A 13,038-nucleotide genomic window follows, 5' to 3' on the forward strand; every position below is an offset into this window, starting at 1 on the left:
GGCTCAGATACTTAGCACCACACCCAGAAATAACTGGCAGTGTAACCTTGAGCAAGTTACTTAACCCCGATTGCTTAAAAAAAAAGTTATATAATATTTCTCAAAGTTATAGCCAACCCTCAACTACCCACCGCAAACTGGAGTTGAGATTAAAAAGTTCACTGAAATTCATGATTCATATATAATTTTTGCCAATAATTACTAACTTCACCTCAAGCCTTTACCCAGAATTGCTTAAACAGCCTTGCTAAGAAATATCCAAAGAATAAATGCTTTGTTCATCCAAACTGACCAGTTAATCTTCCTCAGTGGGGGTATATCAGTGGAAATGGAAATAAGATCATCAGTATCTTTTCCTCTCGTCACAGTTAAGTTGTTCCATGCAACAAAGCAAGCAGTTTCACCTAAAACCTTAACAAGCACAAAGGCCAACTGAACTGATTCTGTTCTCATTTTCTCAACCCTTTTCGCCCTCCAGGTTGAGGCATTTGAACTGGTTATGAAAAGATAAAAAGCAGAAAAAAGGAAGCAGCAATAAAGCTACTAAATCTAACCAAACAAGCAATCACCACCTCACTGACTTAAGTCGGAAAAGTAGGTTCACCATTGGGGTCAAGCCCTTGGCAATACATCTATATTGCTTAACAAATCATGTGATGAAATCATAAAAATTATTTTTGGTTTCAACCACAGTACACTGTGCCTTAACAGTAGGTTCAAGTATATTTTACTTAGACAAACCAGATCAAGAAAAGTAAATGTTCTACCTAACCAAGATTTTAAGGAAAATCAATAAATTCAAAGTTACATTTGAATCTCATGCATCTACAGCTGATTGGGCAAGTGTCAAGGCTTTGGGGAAAAGAAAAGAAGAAAAGTAAAAGTTAATGTTACAGTAAACTGATAATACAATACTCTGGCAAACCCACAAAGGTCTGAAGGGAAGAAAAGGAAATAAATGTACTTATATAATGACTACTATGTGCCAAGCATTGGGCTAAATGCTTTTTATAAAAATAATTTTCAGTATTACTCAGTTAAGAGATCTTAGAGGCCAACCACACATTTACACCTTCAGTTGTAAAAACATTACATGATCTGAAGGGTCCATGATGACAAACACAGAGACATCCACAAGACATCAATTTTCCACATTTACATTAATTCACATGATTTAGCAGAGCACAGGCCTTGGGAGTCAGAAATATCTTGGTTCAAAAATAAAGTTACTTACTCAAGAGTTCCAGTTTCTTCATTTGTAAGACAGTGATAGTACTTGTAATGCCTTCCTCACAGGGTATTGTAAAAAGCCACAGAAATGTCAACTGAAGTGATTATGGATGTTTAAGTAAAAGAATGCTGCTGAATTTCAAAAGACACCAAAGATAGCTTTACTGACTGCCAGATTTAATATTTAATTTTGTAGGAAAAAAAAGATAGACTTCCTCATTTTAGTTCGGTGGGAACACAAAAGCCTTTGGAGACTGGATTGAATTCCTGCCTCTAGAACACAGACCTGACACTTTCTAAAGAAAACAAGAAAAGTTTAAATTATATTTTATGTATTCTGTTTAAGGCAAATAATATATTTTAGAAACGGTGCTTCAAGAGTTACCTTTCAGTTATACAGAAAAATCACACTACCCCAGCATGCAATATAACTGAGGTATGATATAAGGTAGGAGGGAAAAAAGTCTTTTCTGAGCTGCTTTTCTAACTGCTCTAAGGCATGACCTGGAAAAAAGGTACAAGGATGTGAAAGAAGCAAGAGACCAACTCCTGACCAGTTTGCTCAGGCCCCAAACACAAATCCAAGAAGACTTGAACCTTTTCATCACCCTAGCACCTTGCTGTTCTGAGAGGTGGTTGCCTCCTCTGCTTTCTTCTCAGCAGCTAGTCACCCTCCTTGTCAGTTCAACTCTTCCACTGCCCCTTGGAAAGTGGGTGTCAACCATGATTGCTGGGGCTTCATTCACCATTCCTGATCACTCCTCTCCTCTAGGAGCTACCTTAGAGCTCCTCGAGGACAGAGATTGTCTTCTGCCTCTGGCATACAGTAGGTGCCTAATCAATGTTAATCGACTGATTTAATAAAGGCTCATCCATTCATTCCTACAGTATGGTTGGAGACTTTACCTTGAAAACAAGTCTCCTCACATGTTGGAAGTAGCGGGTCAGACTTCTGGAAAATCCAGCTGTGTAGCTTTTTCATACTCTAAGCGAATGCTGAATACATGTGAATACATGCTACATTTTACAATATTCTGAAAAGATCTTAAGGATGCTTATGTAAACAGGTTTCTATTGCATTTATGAAGTGGACATCTTTACAGCAGCTGGTAAAAAAAAGGCCCAAGCCCAGTCACTGCAGGAAAAGAGGAAATTTCCTCAGCCAAGTTCCACAAGTCCTTCCCCTACTATAAACTACAAGAAACAAGAAAACATGTTTGAGCCCAAAAGATAAGCATATCTGAAGGGCTGGCTGTTCTATAATTTTGGGGTCCTATTTATTAGAGAGCTGATTATGGGGAGTCCCTTAAAATATTACCAACTGATGCCATTGCCAGACAGAGGCCCATTCACGACTTAAGACCTTAGATCAGGGATTAAATTGGGTTCTATGAACTTTTAAAAAATAATTATAACTATATTTTAATATAATTGTTTTCCTTTGCAATCTTATGTATTTAAAAACATTATTCTGAGACAGGATCCACAGGATTTGGCTATATAATTATAAATTTTGGCAACACAAAGGGGTCCATGACACACAAAAGGTTAATAACAACCCCTGGACTACATGAATAGATTCCTATCATTTTTAACACCAAATTGTGAGTCAGCTCCTTTGCAAAAACCGATTAAAACCAATTATTCCTAAATGTTACATGACCAAGTGTGAGTTCATAGAAGCCAATACTTGAAATCATAACTCTTAAAAAGAGTAGTTCAAGATACTCCACACAATTTAAATGACAACCAAAACTAATCCTGAGTACATATCATCTTTTTTTACTACATGGCAAGAATACAATTCCATTTATTATTTTCTCTTAAAATGCCTCTTTAAAAATTACTTTTTCAACAATAAGAATGTACAACTCAACACTGTACAAGTAATTTTAAGTAGTATATTAACAGAAGTCCTTTGTGTAATTTTCAGATTTGATCAGTAAACAATTTTAGATTTCAGTAATCAAATCCTTTTTTTGTAAATTCTTATTTAAAGACTTACTTACTTTTGTCACTTCTTCTGCCCAAATCTAGCCAGCATTAAAAATTAGAGAAAAATCATTGAAGAGCATGAAAGAAAATTGTGATTAAACATTTTCTATATTAATGGATACACAAATTGAAACACTAGTGCAGTACCCTTACCAGGACTATCTTTTTTCCAGTTATTGAAATTTTAGGAGATTTAAACATTCCAACAACTTATTCAGTCCAATTTATAAAACATTCTTAAGTGATATGTATATTCAAATAAAAATAATCACTTAATTAGCTCAATTATAGAAATAGCTTACAGAAACCAACTGCCACATAGAAATTTGTAAGAATCAAAACTTCATTTTGGTTTAATTTTAAAATATTTCTGGGTCTAAGTTTCCTTATCTATCAGCATGCTGAGCAAGATAACTGTCAAAATCCCTTTTGGCTCAATTTGTGGATTTATAATTAGATGAGATTAACATTGAGATAGGCTATAATTGGATACTTTACATTGATACTACAAACTTTAGAAGAGTAAAGTCAAGATCTAAAAATAACTTTCATGTTAAAAAAGTTGGGGTATAAATGTCAGAAACATAATCTGCAGCAAATTCTATAACAATTTTTTAAAAAGCCTCTATAAACAGTTTGGAAAGGTTTCTTTTTTTTGTTTTCTTTTTGACCTAATATCTTCAGCTAGATGATCTAACTTTCTTTCTGGCTCTAACACTCTATGAATACTAAAATTTACATACAAATTTTAGTATTATGACAAACATTTTCATACATTCACATTATCTACTAGATAGGACAATGAAAATAAGTAAATGTATTCTCTTGCTATTTGAAAAATATGCTGAGTTCTGAAGAAGGGCCTCAATAAATGAGGTAGTAAAAGACTGAAAATCATCACAAACTCTATACATATAGTATGTGAAATTACCTTTTCTAATTATATTAAGCCTGAGTATTATGTGCAGTTTCCTCGCTTCTAGCAAAGCATTAATTTTTTTAAAATTGTCATGCTGAAAGTGGTCCTAATAATACTAAAGTTTCTCTACTATTCCAGATGGAGTAACACAAGCCCAGGCCATAATCCAGCAGTCATGATTGCTCAATAAGTACTTGCTGACTAACACTGGAACTCTGGGCTGCTTTTAGTTTTTAATACTTTAAGTTGAAATAATTTTCAATAAACATTTTTTAAAAAGTTGTTTCCTCAGTGTCTCAAAAGACTACATAAAATTATAAGAAGTTAACTTTAAGGTTTAAAAAGAATTTTCCCCCAAACCGGGGTTAACATATATACTACAGCAGAATTATGAGCTGTGAAAAAAAATAGAAGAAAAAAACAAACTTCTCAACAACTCACTTCTGGCTCCTTTGTAGACCCACAAGAGAGGAGCTGGGGTTGGGTAGGAGATGGGCAGCTGCTGGCTGAGTGCCTCCTTGTTGAGAGGCAGTGACAATACCCCAAATACTAGGATGGGAGAGAGAATGTTCTTATAACTAAGCAAAAATCAAATTCTAATGAATACACTGGTCTACATATATCAAGGAATGCAATTTGACCAGTACAGAAGAAGGGTCTAAATTTGTCTTATTAAAATCCTTTCCCAAAATTTACAATACAGTAATTCAAACAAAATAACATCTTAATTTGTACAAGAAAAAAAGGTGGAAAAAAAGCCTCTTTCACTATATGATTATAGATTCTGACAACTGGCCTATAAGTATACTGTTTAAATGAGGACCAAAAGAAGACTTACTCTGATAACAATTTGATATAGTTCATTTTTTGCATTAATATATAACTGAATGTCTAACTTCAGACTTCAAAATGGGAAGAGATGTTGAATAGCAAGAGAAGACAGTTCACTGAAGATGTAGAAAACATGGTAGGCCAACAAACCTTCAGCCATTTTACATGCAGCAAGTTGAGCATGTAAGATAAATTTACCATAATGTTATCTCCTTCTGGTAGAGTCGAATTTAGTTGCTTAAGTGCACAGATAAGAGACAAAGAACATATTATAACAAGGAACACAGTGAAAGAGTTATCTCTTTTGTACAAACAACACTAACCAAGATGAACAGATAAAATGTCTTTTAGAAAGAGAGTAACTATACTGTCGGGGCAATTTGTGCTATCCATATAATTTTTATTTAGGAGACATTTTGAAATCCCACCACTGTCTAATGGAGGTCTAATATAAATCAGGGTAATGCAGAAGAGTCTTGATTACAAGTTATCACAAGACAGGCAAAAAGGCAGCTTTGGGAGTACAAAACTTACAACAATCAACTTCTAAGTCTGCTCTAGGCCTGGTCAAGAGTTTTCTACTCAAAGACAATTTTTCCATTATGAATAAATAATTCTAAGTACAATGTTATCTTTTAACCAGTTTCAGGCAGTTCTTAACATTCCCTAAAATAATATGAAATGCATGTATATCCTTTCATTTTTATTAAATTAAAATTTTTATTAAAGGTACTCATGATAATCTGTGGGAATAGATGCAGACATTCTAAATGTCCATTCTATATCTGTCAACTGGATAACAACATAAAGTGCTCGGTTTGGAAATTACAAAATCAGCCCAGTTTAAAAAAATACAGAAAATAGGAATACATCTTAGTATTAAAGTTGAAGACATTCTTTTCCATATTCATAACTTGGAAACCCAGAATAATAAGCCGCACTGAAACATAACTCAACTAAAGGGGTAAAAATTCTAAGTTGCAGATACATTCCCCACTAGTTACTGAAGTACAGCAAAGTGGACTCATGTAAGTGGTAAAGTAAAAAGGTATATAATTAGCTTTGCCTCTATCATATAATTTTTATCACATTGACCCCCTCCACCTCCCAAAAAAGGGATGAAATTGCAATTTGGGATACCTTAAGTATTAAATTACTGTTAGAAGGTAGGTTTCCCCTTACTCTTTCCAACCAGTTAAAATTCAGAAATGCCTTAGAAGCTGCCATTTGGGGCATCTTCAATTCCTGAACATAAGTTGCTGTCACATCACAGGTCAAACATGTCAGTGTTTCTAACAGACAGAATCAGATATCTAAAACTACATCCTCATAATAATAATGCCATTGCCAGGTAGAGGTCCATTCATGACTTAGACCTTAGGTCAGGGATTAAGCTTACAAAAAATACCTACATTGGGGCGGCTAGGTGGTGCAGTGAGTAAAGCGCTGGCCCTGGAGTTGGGAGGACCCGAGTTCAGTTCTGGCCTGAGACACTTAACACCCACACAAAAATACTAGCCATGTAACCTTGGGCAAGTTACTTAACCCCAATTGCCCTCCAAAAGGCAAAAAAAAAAAAAATACCTACATTGTGAAGTATTACTATTAAAAGTAACATGATATTCCCTTGGAAGAAATATATTTTAGTTAAAACAGCAGTATTTAATTCATTTTTGAATGGTATTCCAATAAACACAAAGTTTCTGCTAGGCAATTAAGACATGAGATGCATTTTTGGCTCTTTGTACCAAATGATATTATCAGATGGACAGAATAGGCACTTAAAATAAAACAACTGGGTGCTATGCAAAAGTAAAATACATTCTGTATCTTAAAAGGTCTAAACTATGGCAACGGAAGGCCCAGGGTTGCTACTTTGATGAGGGACTGTTCACTTGGGCTAAAGACTATAAATAAGCCTAGTATGTTTATTCAAGGGCACATATGACTCAGAATCTTAGTATCTTATATTATTTTAGTCAAACAACTAATGAGAATATATGATTGTGTAATATCCTATGGACTCCCTACATACAGGAACAAGACTCTAAATACAGCCTTATTACAGACTTTGAGCTAGGAAAAAACTAAGAGATATAGTCCCACCTCTCCATTTAACATATGTGAAAACTGAGGCCCAGGAAGGTAGAAAGTCATGAACCCAGTCTCTCAAGTCTTATCAAAGTCATAACATCTTAGTACTATCAAAGATATAGCTACTCTTGGAGACTGAAGTGACAACTTGCTACTCTAGAGTTTAAGGTTAGACAGCTCCAGAATTACTCATCTGAAAAGGTTCAGAATACAAAGGAGTTCTTGGCTCCTGGTTCGGAGCTTTTTTCTTCCCCCGTTAAATACACAGGGAGCAGTCGTATTGAAGGCTGCCACTCTTCAACTCTTGGTCTTGTGGCTGCTCTGTGACCTTAGGTAAATTTCTCCCTTCCTGCCTCCATTTCCTCATCTGTAAAATGAAGGCACTAGATCTGATCTCTGAAATCCCTCTTAGCTCTAAATTTAGGGTCCTAAGAAAGAGGAAAATGAAAAAACAAAACAAAACAAAACCCAAAACACCAAACAGTAGAGCTTAGGAGCACCCACAAGTCCCATCACAGTTCAGGCAGTCTGCCTTTTCTATGGCATCTGAAGGAGAAGAAAGGTGCTCTAGGTAATTCTCCATGACAATAAGCTACACACCTGCACTGGGACAAGAAGTTCCCTATATTGATGAAATGACAGGTCCAGTCCTTACTGTTAACCATGTCTGAGAAGCTGATGAAGGCCTGAAAGATGAGTCTGACAAGGAAGAGCGGGAAATTAAAAGAAAACGAAATCTATGTTCAAAATACATTTGTACAGGATGAGGTTTAATTGTAATGCTAGAGTTATCCGTGTGTCTATTAGCCTTGGAGCATGCAGCAGTAGTCTGCCACTCCTCTGCCTCACTCTTCTTTTTTCAACAAAAGTCTGAGAGGAATCATAGGCTGTGTCCAGGAAATCAGGTGCTAGGACAAAGTGCATCCCTTTCCAAATGCCAACTGGGAATGGAGACTGGGGAAACAGAGGAAAAGGGTGGCAGTGAGAAACCTGAAGTCAAGAACCGTTGAGTCCAAGTTCTCAGCTTACTGGGTTTAGGGGAAAGCTGGAGGAGGGTTCTGTCCCATGGCAGCAAAGAGAGAAAAAAAAAGGGAGGGGGGAACTGAAAATGGCAAGCCCTCCTTGGAGACTGTTACAGCAGGGACCTGTAATCCTTTTCCCTCTAGAATTCTATGCTTCTCAGACCTTTGTGTGTGAGCGGTCTAATCTTGAGCAAATAACATAATGTTTATTTTGGGGGTGTGGGGGAACCTATTCCACAGGGATACAAGTCTAGCAAATATCTACTAAGCTATTGGCTAAAAATGTTAAGGCCGTTGGAGATGTGGGTTCAAGTGTTGGTTCTACCATCAAATAATTTAACCTTGGGCAAGCCACTTAATGTCAGCCTCAATTTTCTCACCTTGGAAATGAGAAGCTGAATTAAATAATCCCTATTCCAACCAATAATTTTTAAAAATCAAATTCTAAAAGGCTGAAATTTCACTATTTCAGACTGTATTTTAAACATTCTGTTGACGTTTCATCAAATCCATGATTGGCACTGTGATCCAAGGTTAAAACTGCAGTCAACGTGAACTGCTAGCAACACTGGATTTTCCTATTAGCCAACTTGTTCTGAAAACGGATAACTAATCTGAAAATCTACAATTCCATAACTGTAGAAATCCAAATCTATCTAAGACCCTGGAATCAAGGTTACATACTTAGAAGTACATAAGGAAAAAACCATCTTTGCTCAGACTGCATTCTTGTTCATAATGCTGAATCCAAGTTGCTAGATTGTTATTAATGACGTTTCTAGGGTATCTGTAGACTTGAGAAAGCCTGTAGTAAGAATTTCCTCACAGTCAATTAATTTAACTCACTTTTCAACCTGTATATATTTTTCCCACAAGGAGTCTGTGCTTTTCCTCTTTTATTAAGTTACAACCTTTAGGGAACTAACTTCTACTTTATGCTTCCTTTGCAGAATTAGCAAGCTCTGAGCTGTCCAATGTTTTTCAAAGGTGCAGAGTTTCATTTGTAAGAAAATGCCTAAAGTCATGTGAATATAGAAGAAAAATTGTATTTTGTATCAAAGTGACAGAAGAACTAAAATACCAAGAATTTGTGTAGTAGATGTAAATATTAATGAAATTATACAGTAATAAGATTAGTCCTAAACAGACCAAAAAAAATTTGCAATACCTTCAAAATAGCCTTACCTAGACTTATTAGAGTTTAAGTAAATAAGTGACTGGAAGGATATATCTCAAAGTAAAATGAATAGCTAACAGAATCCTAATTCCCATTACTTCAGATTAATCAATCTTAAAGCTCTGGGATACCTTCAAAGACTTTCAAAATTGTTCACCAGGACCATTATTCAAAACTGTAAGGGCAAAACTATCTAAAACCACTACCCCAGTTTAACTTGCAAATACATTGCTCTAGCAAGGCCTAGAAATACAAGATTTTGAAAGTAAAAATGTGTTTTTAACAACTCTTTAACTTACATGTTATCTTAGAAACTACTAAATGGATAAAAATGAATAAGATGAACATGCATAAAGGCAATTAGGTGGCACAAGAGATAGAATGTGGGCCTTGGAAATCAGGAAGAACCGAGTTCTAATCCTTCCTCATACACTTACTGTGTGACCCTGGGAAACTTAATTTCTACGTGCTTCAGTTTCCTCATTTATAAAAATGGAGAAAATAACAGCACCTCTCTCCCAGGGTAGTCATGAGAAACAAGTCAATTAACACAAGTAAAACATTACTCCAGCCTCATGGGCCAATAGAAATGCTAACAATCAGTATTATTATTTCAAAGGTTATAACCACCAAAATGTTTTAAGTATCAAAACTCAATTTATGGGGCAGCCAGGTGGCGCAGTAAGAGTGCCGGCCCCCGTGTTGGGAGACCCGGGATCGGTTCCAGCCTCAGATACTTGGCACCCACACAAAATAACTGGCCGTGTAACCTTGAGAAAGTTACTTAACCCCAATTGTTTTAAAAAAACAAACAAAAACCTCAATTTATGCTATTGCTTGGTTAGAGGGGGGAAAAGCAGACCTTGTCCCTGTTTTCCTTAAGGTATCATCTTCAGCAGTTATCAAGAAACACAAAACAAGGCTGGAGGCCCCTTCCTTTTGTGTCCATTGATTTAAAAAAAGGGAAGATTAATTATTAAAGAAATTATGCCTCAGAGTTCTGATTTTTTTTTAAGCAAGAAAACAACATGCAGTTTATATTATAACCACAACTTTCTGCTTCTCCTGACAGCTGTAGATACCCTCCATTACCCTTTTCTAACCATACTGGCCAAAAAAACCACAAGGGCAATTACAGTTTCCTAAATCCTCACAAGTGTATGCAGAGTTTGTAATCTAGGATAATGATTTCAGTCAGTGTCAAGACACATGGATTCTGGTCCTGATGATATCTCTAATTTCAATGCTAAGACAAGTGTATATAATAGAATATTTACTGAAAAATTATGTAGAAATGGATTTTTTCTAAATGAAATCACTTTTATTTGACCCACATAACAATTTAGGAGATACATTTTTGTGAAGAAATTTTGGCTCTAAGACAATCAAAAAGTAGCACTAAAAAAAAGAACAAATCTTTTTCTAAGTACATATTTAAGGGAAAATAAATCCTAATAAAAGTGAATTCAACTTTGCATTAAATTTGCTTACATTATTTAAAAAGCTATGGCAAAGCAACCACATTAGGTCTTGGGTGTCTTCTATGTTGATGGTATGGGCATTGCATGGTTCCCTCAGTACTCAGTTAGCTTATCTTGGGTAGACCATAACTGACAAAATTGAATGTTGGCATGAGAAGGGCACAAGACTTAGATTCAATGTCCTGGCCTCACTTTACTAGGGCAATCCCAGGCAAATAAATCACTGAAGTTTTCTAAGTCTCAGTTCTCTTGTGTTATATGGTAATACTAGTCCTTACAGTGCCTTCTTTATGGAATCAATGAGATTATGTTTATAGCATTTTATGGTTACAGAGCACCAATATAAATGTGAATTACTGCATATTTTTAATCTGGAAAAGGAAATCATCACTTTATGAAAGTTTTAGGCAAAAGAGATTTTTGTCTTCAAATCTGATTCTTATCTTCTCACTCCACAATAATCTCTGGATATATTTAGCCTGTCTTGGTAAAGTGATTTCTATTTCTACAAAAGTAAAATGTTTTTGGCTCTTAAGAATTTTCTGTATAATTTATAAAGCAAAATCCTCATAGCTGTTCATCATGAAAAATACAAGAAATATACATATTCCTGAATTTCTGACCATTTTAGAGAATTCTTTTCAGGCACCATTCTATAAGAAATCTAGAAAGAGAAAACTGTAGAAAAGCCTATGTGTAACAAACATTTTTGCAAATGACCCCTGAAATGCTCAGTGAGATTTCACCTTCACCTCTCTAGCTCTGCAATTGGTAGTTCTTCCTTACAGAGAGCTTCCAAAGGAAGGGCAAACACGAAATGTGTACAAGAAACTTCTTTTGCTCTCCCTAGAGTGGAATTTTTATGAGTTCTAATCAGAGAGTAATAATTACCATAGTTGAAACTCTTGGTCTACAAGCTCTGTTAGCTAGTCTCAATATTTATAATGATGTAGTAATAAAATCAGTTTCTTAGTTTAAAAGCAATGTTTGATTAGTTTGTTGCTTTGTTTGAAAAATGAAAATTTTTAGATGCTATAAAGTCAGTCATTTAATTTTATTCCCGGGGGTGGCTAGGTGGCGCAGTGAATAGAGCACCAGCCCTGGAGTCAGGAGGACCTGGGTTCGGATCCGGCCTCAGACACAACACAAAAACTAGCTGTGTGACTTTGGGCAAAGTCACTTAGCCCCAAGTGCCCTCAAAAAAAAAAAGGCAAAAAAAAGAAAATAGTTAATGTGTACAATCCTTTAATTACTCCATCAATAAACAAGTATAATCTAACTTGAATGAAATCTTTTTTAAAAAAACACTTAACAGGGGCGGCCAGGTGGCTCAGCAAGTAAGAGCACCAGCTCCAGTGTTGAGAAGACCTGGAGATCGAATCCCGGGCTCAGACACTTAGGACCCACCCAGAAACACCTGGCCGTGTAACCTTGAGCAAGTTACTTAACCCCAATTGCTTAGGGGTGGCCAGGTGGCTCAGCGAGTAAGAGCACTGGCTCCAGTGTTGGGATGATCTGGATCAAATCTGGGCTCAGATACTCAGCACCACACCCAGAAATAATAATAACCGGCCATGTAACCTTGAGCAAGTTACTTAACCCCGATTGCTTTTAAAAAACAAAACACTTAACATAACTTGTACCTTTAATGAAGTATGTTCTTCAAAATGGGGTCACTTTGGATTAAGTGCCATAGTAGCCTCCTAACATCATGGCTAATGATCAAAACATTTTGGGGATTCCTTGCTTGGCTTTCAAGTTCATTGAGTTAGTGCTTTGATACGTCAGACAAAAGCAATGTTGGACTACACTAAAAATGGCACCAGGGTCACTCAGGCCTAGGACAGTTACAGTCCTGCTGTTTTCTGCCCTGGAAAAACACCTGGAACATGGGGTTCACTTTGGGGCACCACACAAATAAACTAAAGAGTGTCCAAAACAGAATAAAAGTAGGACTGTGAAAGGACTTGGGGCTGTGTCATATAAGAACTTAAGGACCTGGAGAAGAGAAAACCTAAAAGGGACATGAAAACTGTGTTCAAGAATTTGAAGGGCTGATATGTGAAAGAGGGACTAAATGTCTCCTCTTAGTCCCAGAGAACAGAATTAAGAGTGTGGGTGGAAGCAACTGACAGACACAATTTTAGCTTGATATAAAGAAAAAGGTACCATTACAGCTATCTAAAGTGGACTGGGATGCCTCAGGTGCTAGTAAGCTCCCCCTCACTTGAGGTGTCTGGATATAGCCAAGATTATATTTGGCTGGACTAGAGCCTTCGGTTCTATGTA

The 13,038-nt window shown here is 36.1% G+C and overlaps 1 protein-coding gene and 1 long non-coding RNA gene across 2 annotated transcripts in view; both read right to left on the reverse strand.

Annotated features, from left to right (window-relative positions):
• SH3GLB1 (SH3 domain containing GRB2 like, endophilin B1) overlaps nucleotides 1-13,038 on the reverse strand; it is a 46,291-nt gene that overhangs the window by 8,750 nt on the left and 24,503 nt on the right. The gene's annotated exons all lie outside the window — the stretch shown is intronic.
• Nucleotides 1,407-10,176, reverse strand: LOC138166153 (uncharacterized). The gene is made up of 2 exons (XR_011169547.1): nucleotides 4,586-10,176; nucleotides 1,407-3,263 (listed from the first exon to the last, which is right to left on the reverse strand). It is a non-coding gene; the product is annotated as an uncharacterized lncRNA (long non-coding RNA).

This window comes from Petaurus breviceps, unplaced genomic scaffold (assembly GCF_028583685.1).
Source record: "Petaurus breviceps papuanus isolate PSGF00001 unplaced genomic scaffold, PetGlider_PUasm1.0 220, whole genome shotgun sequence".
NCBI classification, from domain to species: Eukaryota; Metazoa; Chordata; class Mammalia; order Diprotodontia; family Petauridae; genus Petaurus; species Petaurus breviceps.